General features: G+C 35.9%; 1 pseudogene; it reads right to left on the bottom strand.

Moving 5' to 3' along the window:
- Positions 1-1,471: 1,471 nt before the first annotated feature.
- LOC120596682 (uncharacterized) lies at positions 1,472-1,603 on the bottom strand (annotated as a pseudogene).
- Between the last annotated feature and the right edge of the window lie 10,062 nt (positions 1,604-11,665).

Consider the following 11,665-nt stretch of genomic DNA (forward strand, 5'->3'; position numbering starts at 1 on the left):
AAAAAAAATAAGAAGAAGAAGAAGAAGAAGAAGAAGAAGAAGAAGAAGAAGAAGAAGAAGAAGAAGAAGAAGAAGAAGAAGAAGAAAAGTCCCAAATCCCAGAGAAATTACAGCCTTATAAAAGGAGCAGATTATGAACAGTAGTATGTCAGGGTGTCCCAGCTGATATCAACCTGGGAATCACAGTCTACTTATATGCAAAATGTGTGGCCAATGATCACGATGCCAGATGGTCAAAATATGTGCATTCTTTAGTAGTGGTAAATAAAGAGGACAAAAGATTTATGCCCAAGTCGCAGGTATTACCAGAGAGATGGTTGTATTGGTATCTGGTCTTCCACTTGACCATGGAACTGAAGTTGAACTGCAACCTGAAGAAATATGAGAGACTCAAATAGATGCTGCTTTCACATGGGAACATCAATCAATTCTGTCACTTTGGTGGTTTTGCAGCTTTTGGTTGCTCTGAATTTCTATAGTCAGAGAAGGACATAATTTTCCTAGGAGGAGGGAGCCATTGTGGCAGGCAGAGCAGAGAGCTGAGATACTCATTAGACCCAATAAATACTCATCATATAGAAAGAGTCATCAGTAGGGACCTGAGACTTGGGCAGTGTCACCTAAAGGCAAGGTTTCATCTTTGCATACATGGGATGCCATGATATTTGAGAAGTGGGTAAGTTGTCTTTGCAGGAACTTCTTGTCTTTGTGGTATCATTAATGTGAAAGTAACTGAGGTAGCAAAGTGAATCTTAATGCTAATACAACCTCAGCATTTATAGAACCTAAATGGGGACAAGCAGTTGATATACAAAATTATAATTAACGTATGAGAAATATCTAATAAATGTTGGTACAAATAGCTATTAGGACACATAAAGATGTGGAGTTAATAACTCATGAAGGATTTGAAGGATGATTCAGCAAGAAAGGTCGTAGTTGAGCATTTTCTTAAAGATAGAATAAAACATTTCCATATAAGAAAAACAGAGGTGTTCATTTCAAAAAGGCAGGATATTCTGTTCAGGCCCTGATTGTCGTATAAGAGCTGTGTGGCTTCATACACCTCAATCTCTGGACTGATATCTTGGCAGAAAAGCTCAAACAACAGACTTGAACTAGTATAATTTTAGAATCCTTTATAGTTCTACAATTATTTATTTTTTTTTTAGTTCTATATTATATAGTGATTTATTTCCTTCAGCTCCTTCAATCATACACAAGAATTATGGCTTTTTTTCTTTTTTTAAAGGATTGATAGAATGACATTTAATGAGAAAAAAATCAAGTACAAAATCTGCCTTTATTAGGAGATACATGAATCTCCGACTTAATTAAATTTAGTATTTGTGCAAGTAACAATTATGCTATAAAAGAACATATTAAACAATATCTTCTTAATTTAGGGTCTTACATTTCTATGAATTCACTCTCTCATTTCATTGTTGAATTATTATTATTTTTTTTTTATTGCCTACAGCAACTGGTCTTCTTAGGTAGTCTCCCATCCAAGTATTAACCAGGCCCGACCCTGGTTATCAACCCTGCTTAGCTTCCGAGGTCAGACAGGATTGGGCGTGCTCAGTGCGGTATGGCTGTAGACTTTATTGTTGAAAATTTTGAAGTCTTAGATTTACAGATAATTCCCTTGTTTCCTTCAGAGCTCATTTCTGCCCATTAAGCTTGGAGCTGCAGCTTTATGTTCCTAGACAGTCACAAATATCTTTAAATGTCTTTCAGGCATGACTGTGCTTATAAAAATGAAGAGATTTTGCAACTGGGTTCAGGGGAATAATGACCTCACTGTCATTTATTATCAATAAGCCCTTGACAGTAGTACGTGTAGGCACTCTGCTGGACACAGATGCCAAGCCTAGGCCACTTTACTGGCATCCAAGCTCTGTGTTTATTTCTTCTCTTGGATGATTTTCTTCATTTAAATTTGACGAATTACCAAAGTTAAAATAGGTATTTACTGCTGTTGGGGCTGAAATCAGCCCACTTGTCAAATAAAATGATTGTGAGATTTTCGAGGAAAATTTCTTAGTGCCAGGGACCAAAGACAACAATGTTCACTGATAGAGTAAGTCTTTATTACCAAGAGTCTAAAGCATGCTGCTGTTACAGGGGAGCTGACATTTTTCTAACTGGATTGCTTCTGTACTTTTAAAAGACAGACAACTAGAGTGTCACTAGAGATAATAGGATCTGGGACTAGAAAGCCTTCATATTTTATTAGGGTAACATTCATTCCATTTCTTTAAGTCACTGGAGTGTTATTTCACATTCCAGTGTCTGCATAACTGTATTGCCTTTGTTTCTCAGTTCCATTTAAAATTGTCTGGCATATCAAGGCTAGTGAATGTCAGTGAAGATAACTATCAACATGTAATAACTTTCAACTACAAGAACGCGTAGCTTAAAAACACTTAAATGAGAAGGGCTTTTTGTAATAAGTGGGAGCCAAGGGAGAACAAATTAACTCCAACCACTCTGTATCTATGTTAGATTTCATTTGAGTTTGACTGTGTATAGACACAGACATTCATCACAAATGGTCAAGGAACTAGAGTGTGTTCCAATGAATAATAAGCCTACATAAACCAAATGAGAGACTAATATCCTGCATCACAGAGAACCTTATGTCAACCAGCCTCAAAATCATATAGGAATTAGGGAAAGGCTATAACTCGAATTGCAATTAAAAGGAGATCCTACAATGAGAACTTAATTTAGTAACTGGCTTAGAATTTCATCCTGGTTTTCTATTGTTGCATAACAAACTGCAACAAACTAAATGATTTTAAGCAACAATTTATTATTACCTTTACTGGTTCTGTGAGTCTCTCATGAGATTGCGGTCAGATGTTGTAAGAGTCTGGATTGTTCTGGAGGCTCATCTGGCTGAAACTAAAAGATACCTTTTTCAATTACAAGTGTATCATCTGCCTGAGAGGGACAACTTAGGGCTTCCCAGGCATCCTTCTCTCCATGCCACCTCCTCACGGGGCTAGCATGGGCATCCACAGAGCATGGCAGTCTCAGAGAGTTGGCTTTCCCTGGGTCAAGTGTTCCAAATTAGAAACTACAAGAGTCCTTATGATCTAGCAACAGAAGCCTGACAGTATTATTTCTGTCCCATATTATTTGTTACAAATGAATCACAAGTGTCACTCAGATTCAAGTGATGGGAACTATACAAGGGTATGAATATTGAAAGACTTGTTCTTTTGAGGTCAATCTTTAGAGAATAGCTACTAGAAACTTGTTAGTTTACTAGCTAAGTGAATTCTTATAGCTTACTATGTGCCAAACACTATGATAAGTAACATGAAGCACATGAAGGATTCAGAATCATTGATGACATTAAAGATAGAGGTGGTCATGTGCAAAAGCCACAGAGCAACCTTTAGGAGCTGTGAGTGACTCCTGGCCAATAGCCAACAAAGAAACAGGAACTTCGTTTCTGCACTCGCAAGGAACTATATTCTGCCCACAATCAGAATGAACTTTGAAGCAATTTCTTCTCATGAGCCTCCAGATGAGAGCTCAGCCTGGCTGATACTTTGATTCTTGTCTTGTGAGCCCCTAGTTGGAAAACCCAGTTGATCTTGCCCACATTTTAACCTACAGAACTTGAGATAATAAGTGGGTATTGTTTTAAGTCACTAAGTTGTGGTTATTTGTTACGTAGCAATAGAAAAATAATTTGGTACCTGTGGAAATTTTTCTGATACCACAAACTTGCTTGACCTTTATGTTTTCCAAGTCTTATTTCTCCACATCTGTATGTAGTTTTTCAGTGAATTATTTCTAATACATTCATTTCACATAAACTTTGTCTCAGAATACGATTCTGGGGAATCCAGTCTAACAAGCTTTGTTAACAAAAGTGCTTTAGAAAATACATTGCCAGAATGGAATTCTAGAGTAGGGTCATTTACCAGCCAGATGGCAACAAGGGTGCAATTATTGGTGGAAATTGGATGGATTGTAACTCCTGGCACAATGCTGCCTTACAAATGCCAAGACTTTTTTTCTGTGGTAAATTTGAATGAGATGATGGTAGAAGAGAAAGTATTGGCTTATGTAATATTTCTAGCATTCAAGCAAAGTAGGAGAAATGGTTATATTTTTAGAATTGTAGAACTGTTTTTTTTTTTTTTAATTAAGTGTCACTGATGAGCTAAAGAAAGAAAATGACAAACTCGGATTAGTCAATCACCAACTAAAGGCATGATGTGAAAGTGAAAAGGCCCCCTTGGCAGTACTAATGGAGGCTGTTATCTCCTGCAGCCAGAGATTGGCTTATGCTGAAGATCAGGCCCAGAATGCAAGAGTGAGTCCAATGGAGCTACAAAGAATGATGAATTCATAGTTTTGGCAAATCTCTGAAGTAAAGAAGGGAGTGGGATCCTACTATCTACATTGGAGATATTTGGGTGAATGTGCTTGAATACATTGAACCTTAGATTACCTTGAATCCTCCGTGTCAGCAAAAGTATCCACTTACTATTACTCTAGGAAAAGCTCCTTTCCTAAAGACAATACAGAGACATTGCTTTTCCTGAAATCATGCTGAAATCTCCCCTGAGGAGTTCTCTTTCCTGGCTAGAGCACCAATAACTAGAGTCAAGTCTTAGGGTGGCCTGGCTATGAAGTATCAACTCTACTAAGAAAGGATAAAGATTTTTTATCAAAGAAAAAGAATAGGACCCAGATCGTAGATAGCACCTAGAATGAAGAAAAATTGACTAAGAGTTGGTTTGAGGATATTAGTTAAAGTGAGTTGTATATAAAGCTAGATTTGGTGTATTGAATAATATGGGGGCTCTATCCCATGATTCAGATTCAATATCCTAGCAAGGGCTTGGTCTTAATATACTGTTGGGATGACTTCTGGAAAGATGGAAATAACGATGGTTCACATTAAAGTATCTGGAGATGACAGAGCTACATTTGGCAGAACATTGAGGAAGAAACAAAAATACTCAGAAGTAAATATGCAAGAAGAGTTTTATTGTATTAGTCCAAACCACCTGCCTAATAACTATGTTTCTTAGGAGGGCCCAGAAGACACTCCTTTTACTAAGAAAAACACTCAGTAAAAGAGATACCAGCAATATGGAAACTCAGCGATGGCTATCCACTGGAGGCCCAGACTAATAATAGGAAATACTATTGTGAAACTGTTATGTTAATGGTAGGATTACAGAATAACTGAGCCCGGTGGTAGCATTTAACTATCAGACACAAAGTGAGTATATTTACCATTATGGAAATTAAGGTTGGACTGGAAACTAAGGGGCTTTGACCTTGACTTACAGGGATCTAGAGTGATAGCTAATATACCACAGTATTCTCAAGAACCAGATAAATGGACAATCATTGAAGTGTACCTTAATATATATAATCAAAACAGATTAAAAGCAGATGAACTGACATTAACCACTGTGGTGGAAAATAATTATTCCTCATTTCATTTCCAGAACTGAGTTTGACTGAAGAAGATGAAGGCTCCTTTGAGGAAGGACACTGCAATTGAGATTTATGTACGCTGGCCTGGAGGAATACCCTGAATTTTGCAAAGTTTTGGTTAGAATGTCCAAACGAACATGATACCAAGGATCCAATATTCCACTGTAGTCACCCATTATAGTGGAATGCCAGGTGATAAATAGAGTCCTTTTCCAATTCCTGAGGAAACACAGACTCACCTTGTGGTCATTTGTAGCTCGTGAGTTTTTAATTGGAATTAATATACTTATAGCTATATTTTAGTCTTGATCAGGGCTATTTTAACTCTCTTGCTCTATGTCATAATAAAGTCCAAGGGGATCTTGATGTTTTGGAAATTTCTGCCATATCACAACCCTGTGTTAAAGAATCCTGAACGACAGTGGAAAAACAAACAAACAAACAAACAAACAAACAAAAAACTCTCAGCTGAGATTGGTAGGGAATCTGGTCTTCTACTTGACATGGAGAAAGAAATGGCCTGTGGAAAGGACATACTCAGATTTCTGGCCAGTGGCAAATGGCTTGGCTGTTTGATTAGTGGCTTGGAAAGAGCAAGATTGGAATAGAAAGTCTAGAAAAAAAGTCATATGGATGGATTTATGGGAGTGAGCAGAACACGTGAAGACTTTTGTACACCACATTAAAGCCAACAAATAAAAATGCATTGCATAAGGCACTAAACAAGCAGGTGGACAGGATGACTCATCTCCTATATGTCAGCTACCTTTTGTGCCAGTGCTCACAGAGTAGATCCATAAATGGACCAGCATTTTAGAAGAGATGGTAGCTATACAAGAGTCCTCTAGCATGAGTTAATTCTAGCAAGTCTGTTATAGCTACTATCATTGCTAAATATCTGAATTGTAAGCAACAAACCAATCAGCTACTTGGTGGCAAGTTGATTGCACCAGACCCTATTCACTTTGAAATGAGCAGTAATTGACAGATGTGCTGATACGTGTTTTCCTTTCCAACTTGATATTTTGGTCAGTACTTAAAGGCTTACAGTATATTTGATTTACTGCCATTTTATCCTGTATAATAATTCTTGAGACCAAAAGACATATTTTGCAGGAAAGTGATTATAACATTGAGCATGACCCAGAAGATCACTGGTCCTATTATTTGCTGTACCACCCAGAGCCTGCCAGCCTGATTAATGCTACAACAACTGAAAGGCATGGTTAAAATTTCAACTTGCAAATAACACTAGTTAGTTTAAAGAATTGCTTTCAGATATGGTATGTCTTTATCCAATGGTCATTTTTTCCTGAGTTCCTGATAATTAGAATATATGAGTCCAGAAATGATGAGATAGAAGCAGAAGTGACCCTTCTCACCATTACTTCCAATGGCCCATTTAGAGAATTTGCTTCCTGTGCTTACAATTTTAAGTTTCTCAGGTCTAGAGTTCTAAAATTATGTTTTCCTGGCTGTTTTCAGCTCCTCATGCCAGCAGACCTTTAGATAATAAAATAACCATATTGGCAGTGGTGCTTGACTTTGATCATTATGAGGAGGTAGAACTGTTTCTATACACAGGAGCAGAAAATAGTATGTCTGAATTCTGGAGATATACTATGGCATTCTTGGTGATCTCAAGCCTGCTTCAACCATGAACAGACCAGAGCCATACAAGGGCACAATACCAATAGCTCGATTGAGATGTAAAGATCTGGGTTATCCTACCATTTAATTAACCAAAAGCAGCAGAAGTATTAGCCAAGAGTGAAAGAAAGGAGGCTGATGATGAATATCACCTAAGCCTCAAGACCAACTGCAGAAATAAAGGCTATAGATTTACATGGTAATCTTTTTTCTTTTTTTTTTTTGAGTCTTTATTTATTTTTTTCTAGACATGTTACAAGGCAGCATCCTAAAGAATCAGTTCAGCGAGTTTAATGTGAGGGTTGAATAGATCTCATCATTGAAAGGAGTGTAGTATAGCCGACTCTGTGCTTTACACGCATTCTCCAAGATTACCAATTCCATTCACTCTGATTCCAACAGTCAAAACCTGCATCTTTTGCTCATAGGGCTGTCCTCAGGATTTGAGCTTATTCTACTCACACAAATAGAGTGGGGATAGCCCCAGAACATATGTCCTTCCAAGAACAGCCCTTAAACAATATTTATGGTATAAAGGCATGACCTCTCAACTCTCTTAGACCTTGATCTAGATGACTGTAAATTGTGGTGTACTCTGTCTATAGATTAGCATTTTGAGATTGCGCTAAAATTACCATCTGCATGACTTTGCTTACCTCATCTATGCTTGACCTCCTTCCATCCTCAGTACACCTTCCCCTGTATATTAGACATACTTATTCCTGCTCCAGTTATATAGAAGCAATTCTATCTTTTCATGATGTTCAGGGTCAAACAGCTCAGCCAGTATAGTTTTGCGGAAACTGAAATATAGTTAGTATTTAGAACTTTATTTTGAGTGAGATATAATGCCATTACAGATTTTTAACTAGAGAATCAACATGATTTTACTTTGCTGGATATTTTGTGAATATATCCAGAGAACAAGAATGGAATCAAGGACACTCACGAGGAGACTATTGCAGGTAAGAGATGATGATAGTTTGGGTGAGGATGATAACATTGGAGGTTACTAAAATGTGGTCAGACTCTGAATATGTTTTGAAAGTAGAGCTTATATTTGTTGATTGATTGAATGTGCACCAGAAGGAAAGAACACTGTCAAGAATAACCCCAAGATATTGGCTTAGGTAATTGGAAGAAAGAATTTACCATTTAGTATGAAGAAGCTAGAAGCAGATTTCTTTAATGCATAGTAATGCAACTGGAGATAAGCTAAAAGCAGGTCAATCTTAGCAGTGTGAAACGATTTAAAATGTTTCTTCTCTTGTTTTCCTCTCTCATTTAAAGCAAAATCAGAACTAGAACATTCAGCTTCTATGCTTCCTTGTATCTTTGCAGCCCATTCTTATTCTTCTTTAAGCCAAAATTCAACATCACTTTGTAAAGCCTTTTTAGGAAAGGTCCTGTCTCCATACCCAGCCCTCCTTGTGCTTTATCTTGTTTAGAGTTGAAGATTCTAGAGTTAGACTAAATTCAAAATTTGGCTCTATCACTAACTTGCTTAGGTAAGTCACAAAAAACCTTAAAACATGTCATCTATTAAAAAAAAAAAGGATAATAATAGTACTTATGTCATCGGATTAAGTAAGAAGAAAAATAAAAGATTATATGTGTATTCCAATGTGTTTAACAACTAGAGCCATAACTAGATCTCCAAGTTGGAAAAAAAAGAAATCTGATTTGTAGCATCATAATGCCACTAAAAGTAGAGCTGAATGGCTTTGTGTTAGGTTTGCTCTTGTGTGTAGATAAGAGCCTGCACCAGCACACCACTGAATTTGTCATGGTGATTTGCCTATACTATGTGTATAAGTATTAGTATTAGTGTTATCATTTGTATATACATAACACTTAGGAGCCTGTATTATATTGTCTGTTTATGTTTCAGTCTTTCTTCTTATATCATATACTTCTGGAGGGCAGGGATCATGATTATGTGGCTTGGAAAACTTATCAAGATACTCTAAACTCTTCCTTTTGGTCCTACTCACCTTATTTCAGGAAAAAAGACCCATGTCTCTATTGTTAAGTATGGATATGACCATTTAGTTTACTTCTCTCTCTCCCAAAGTGGAACTAAGTTATTTTGTTACTCCCATTGCCTCATTTCTTGTCTTTAAGTTAAGCCTTCTTTTTCTGCTTCTTTTTGAAAAATATTAATTGAACGAATGAATTGTCGAACCAATGAACTATGTACAGTGAGTGAATATAGAAAGAAAATTAATCTTGAAAACTGATATAAACATCAGAACATTAGTTTGGGTGATACAGAGGCACCTATCATTAGGACCTGGAATATAATGCCTGCAAATAATTAATAATAATAAAGATAGAAAGAAAATAAATATATATATATCACTAATAAGATTGTAAATATAGATTACTAGGAGGGTCATTCACTTAAGCATTTTCTCTTCATTTTTTTAAATTAATTATCACAGTGGCCCCATGAGATGCACAGCATCATTTGTATTTTACAAAAATTATCAGCAAGGGACACTTGGGAGAGAAATAATGTTTGGACCCTTAATGATATATATAAAAGCATAACAATTCAAAGGCTGATTGGATTAAGTTGAAATTAAGAAAAGAGTGGATAGCTACTGTGAGAGTATATTCTGGCTTAACTGGGATTAATTCAGAAAAAATGCATATGGTGAATCTGCATATGGAATCTTTATTGAATCTATCCATAAAGAGTTAAAGAAGATAAAGAGGTGAACAAGCCCAACCCTGTCTGATCTCGGAAGCTAAGCAAGGTCGGGCCTGCTTAGTACTTGGATGGGAGACCGCCTAGGAAGACCAGGTGCTATAGGTGTAAAAAAAAAAACAATAAAAAGAAATAAGGATTGTAAGATGACAAGGTCCTTCCAAACTGTGAGATCAACCAAAGATTGTCTCACCTAAAAAAAAAAAGCAAAAACAAACAAACAAACAAACAAAAACAAAGAGGAAGAAAAGGATAATAGTACATATGAAGATTCAAAGTCAACACAAATATAAAGAATGACACTGAGATGGACAAATACTTTACCTACACTTAGCATACAGTTGGTACCTTCTTTTTTTAGCACACCTCCGTGAATTTGAATTCCTTTCATTTTCATAATATGACTCTGATAAGTGGGCATTCTCTTTTCATCCCTCTTTGTATGAATTTCACTATTGCTTTCTTGAGTTCTCTCTTTAGTACTCGCTAATGGTAGCTGCAATATCAATGAATCTGAACAAAAAATGGAAATGGGGGGAGATACCACAGAAATTTCTCTGCAATGAGATAGACAATTAGAATCCTTCCATTTTTAATTTGTCATTTCTTTTTTATCTATTCTTTATTCAACTAAGTTTGCATTAATTTATATATAGAAAATCAACAAACCTTTTGGTGAGCTAGAATAAAAAGAGCAATGATTTAATATCTTCTATTTGACATAATTGCATTATAAAATGATTAAAATTGTGTCTGATAATTTTTGTTATACTTACCTATTAAAAGCTCTTCAGCATTATTTAACACTTGAAATATAGTTTATATAAATGCTTTAATTAAGAAAAATTAAATTCGAGTCAATTTTAGACATAAATCTGTTATCACTTTTTATATACACCATAGTTAATACATTATGATCCTCTCCAGGAAACCTGAAAATCATTGACCTTGGAAATTATATTAGTGAAGACTCCTGATGGCAATTGACAAAAATTCAAAGTTGAATAAATTAGGTAAAACAAGGAATATTTTAGTTCAAGAAATATATTGTATGGATGAACATACAATATGTAAGAAAAGTCTGGGTATAATTGAGGCTTAGAGGCTCTTAGAAAAAGAGCTTGAAGGATTCTATGTATTAACTGAGCTACCATTTTTCTATTTATTTTATTTTTATCAATATATAAAAGTTATAAAGGGTTCCTCTATATGGCAAAAAACATGCCATTTTAATAGCTTCTATGTTTTTCACCTTAAGATGAATGTCAGAGACAGACTTATCCTGCTTAGTCTGGTCTGGTTGAATTCCCAAGCCTGGATCAATAACTTCAGCCAGGAATCAGGGAACTCTGTCTTTTCCAGCTTTGGTCAGTTTCTCACCCTTGGATCGATGTTGGTGTTTAGGATATGGAGTCATGAAAATATGGCCTCTGTATAGAGAACCATTAATAGATAGGGGAAAGTCTAAAAGAGAGTATTGGGCAGACCAGGTGATAGATATCCATTATAGGAACATAGAGAGAGAGTTTCCAATTCTTACAGCAGCTGTTACTGAGGACCTAGTTACCTCTTTAATAAGGTTCAAAATGGTCCTTGGATAGCAACTCTCAGACTGCAGTAAGCTCTTTTTACAGGTCAAATCTATCAGGCATAGCTCTCCTCCTGTCTTTTGTTATTCCTTCTCGCAAAAGGAGTACTGTTAGTTTTCGCAACACTTGATAAAATGAAATTATTTATTTACTCAACATCAAAGGCAGTGTTAGATATTAATCAACCCTTTTTGTTACTATAGAAAAATAATTACGATAGTTCTCTATTCTTTCA

Source organism: Pteropus medius, unplaced genomic scaffold (assembly GCF_902729225.1).
Source record: "Pteropus medius unplaced genomic scaffold, Ma_sr-lr_union100, whole genome shotgun sequence".
Taxonomy (NCBI): Eukaryota; Metazoa; Chordata; class Mammalia; order Chiroptera; family Pteropodidae; genus Pteropus; species Pteropus medius.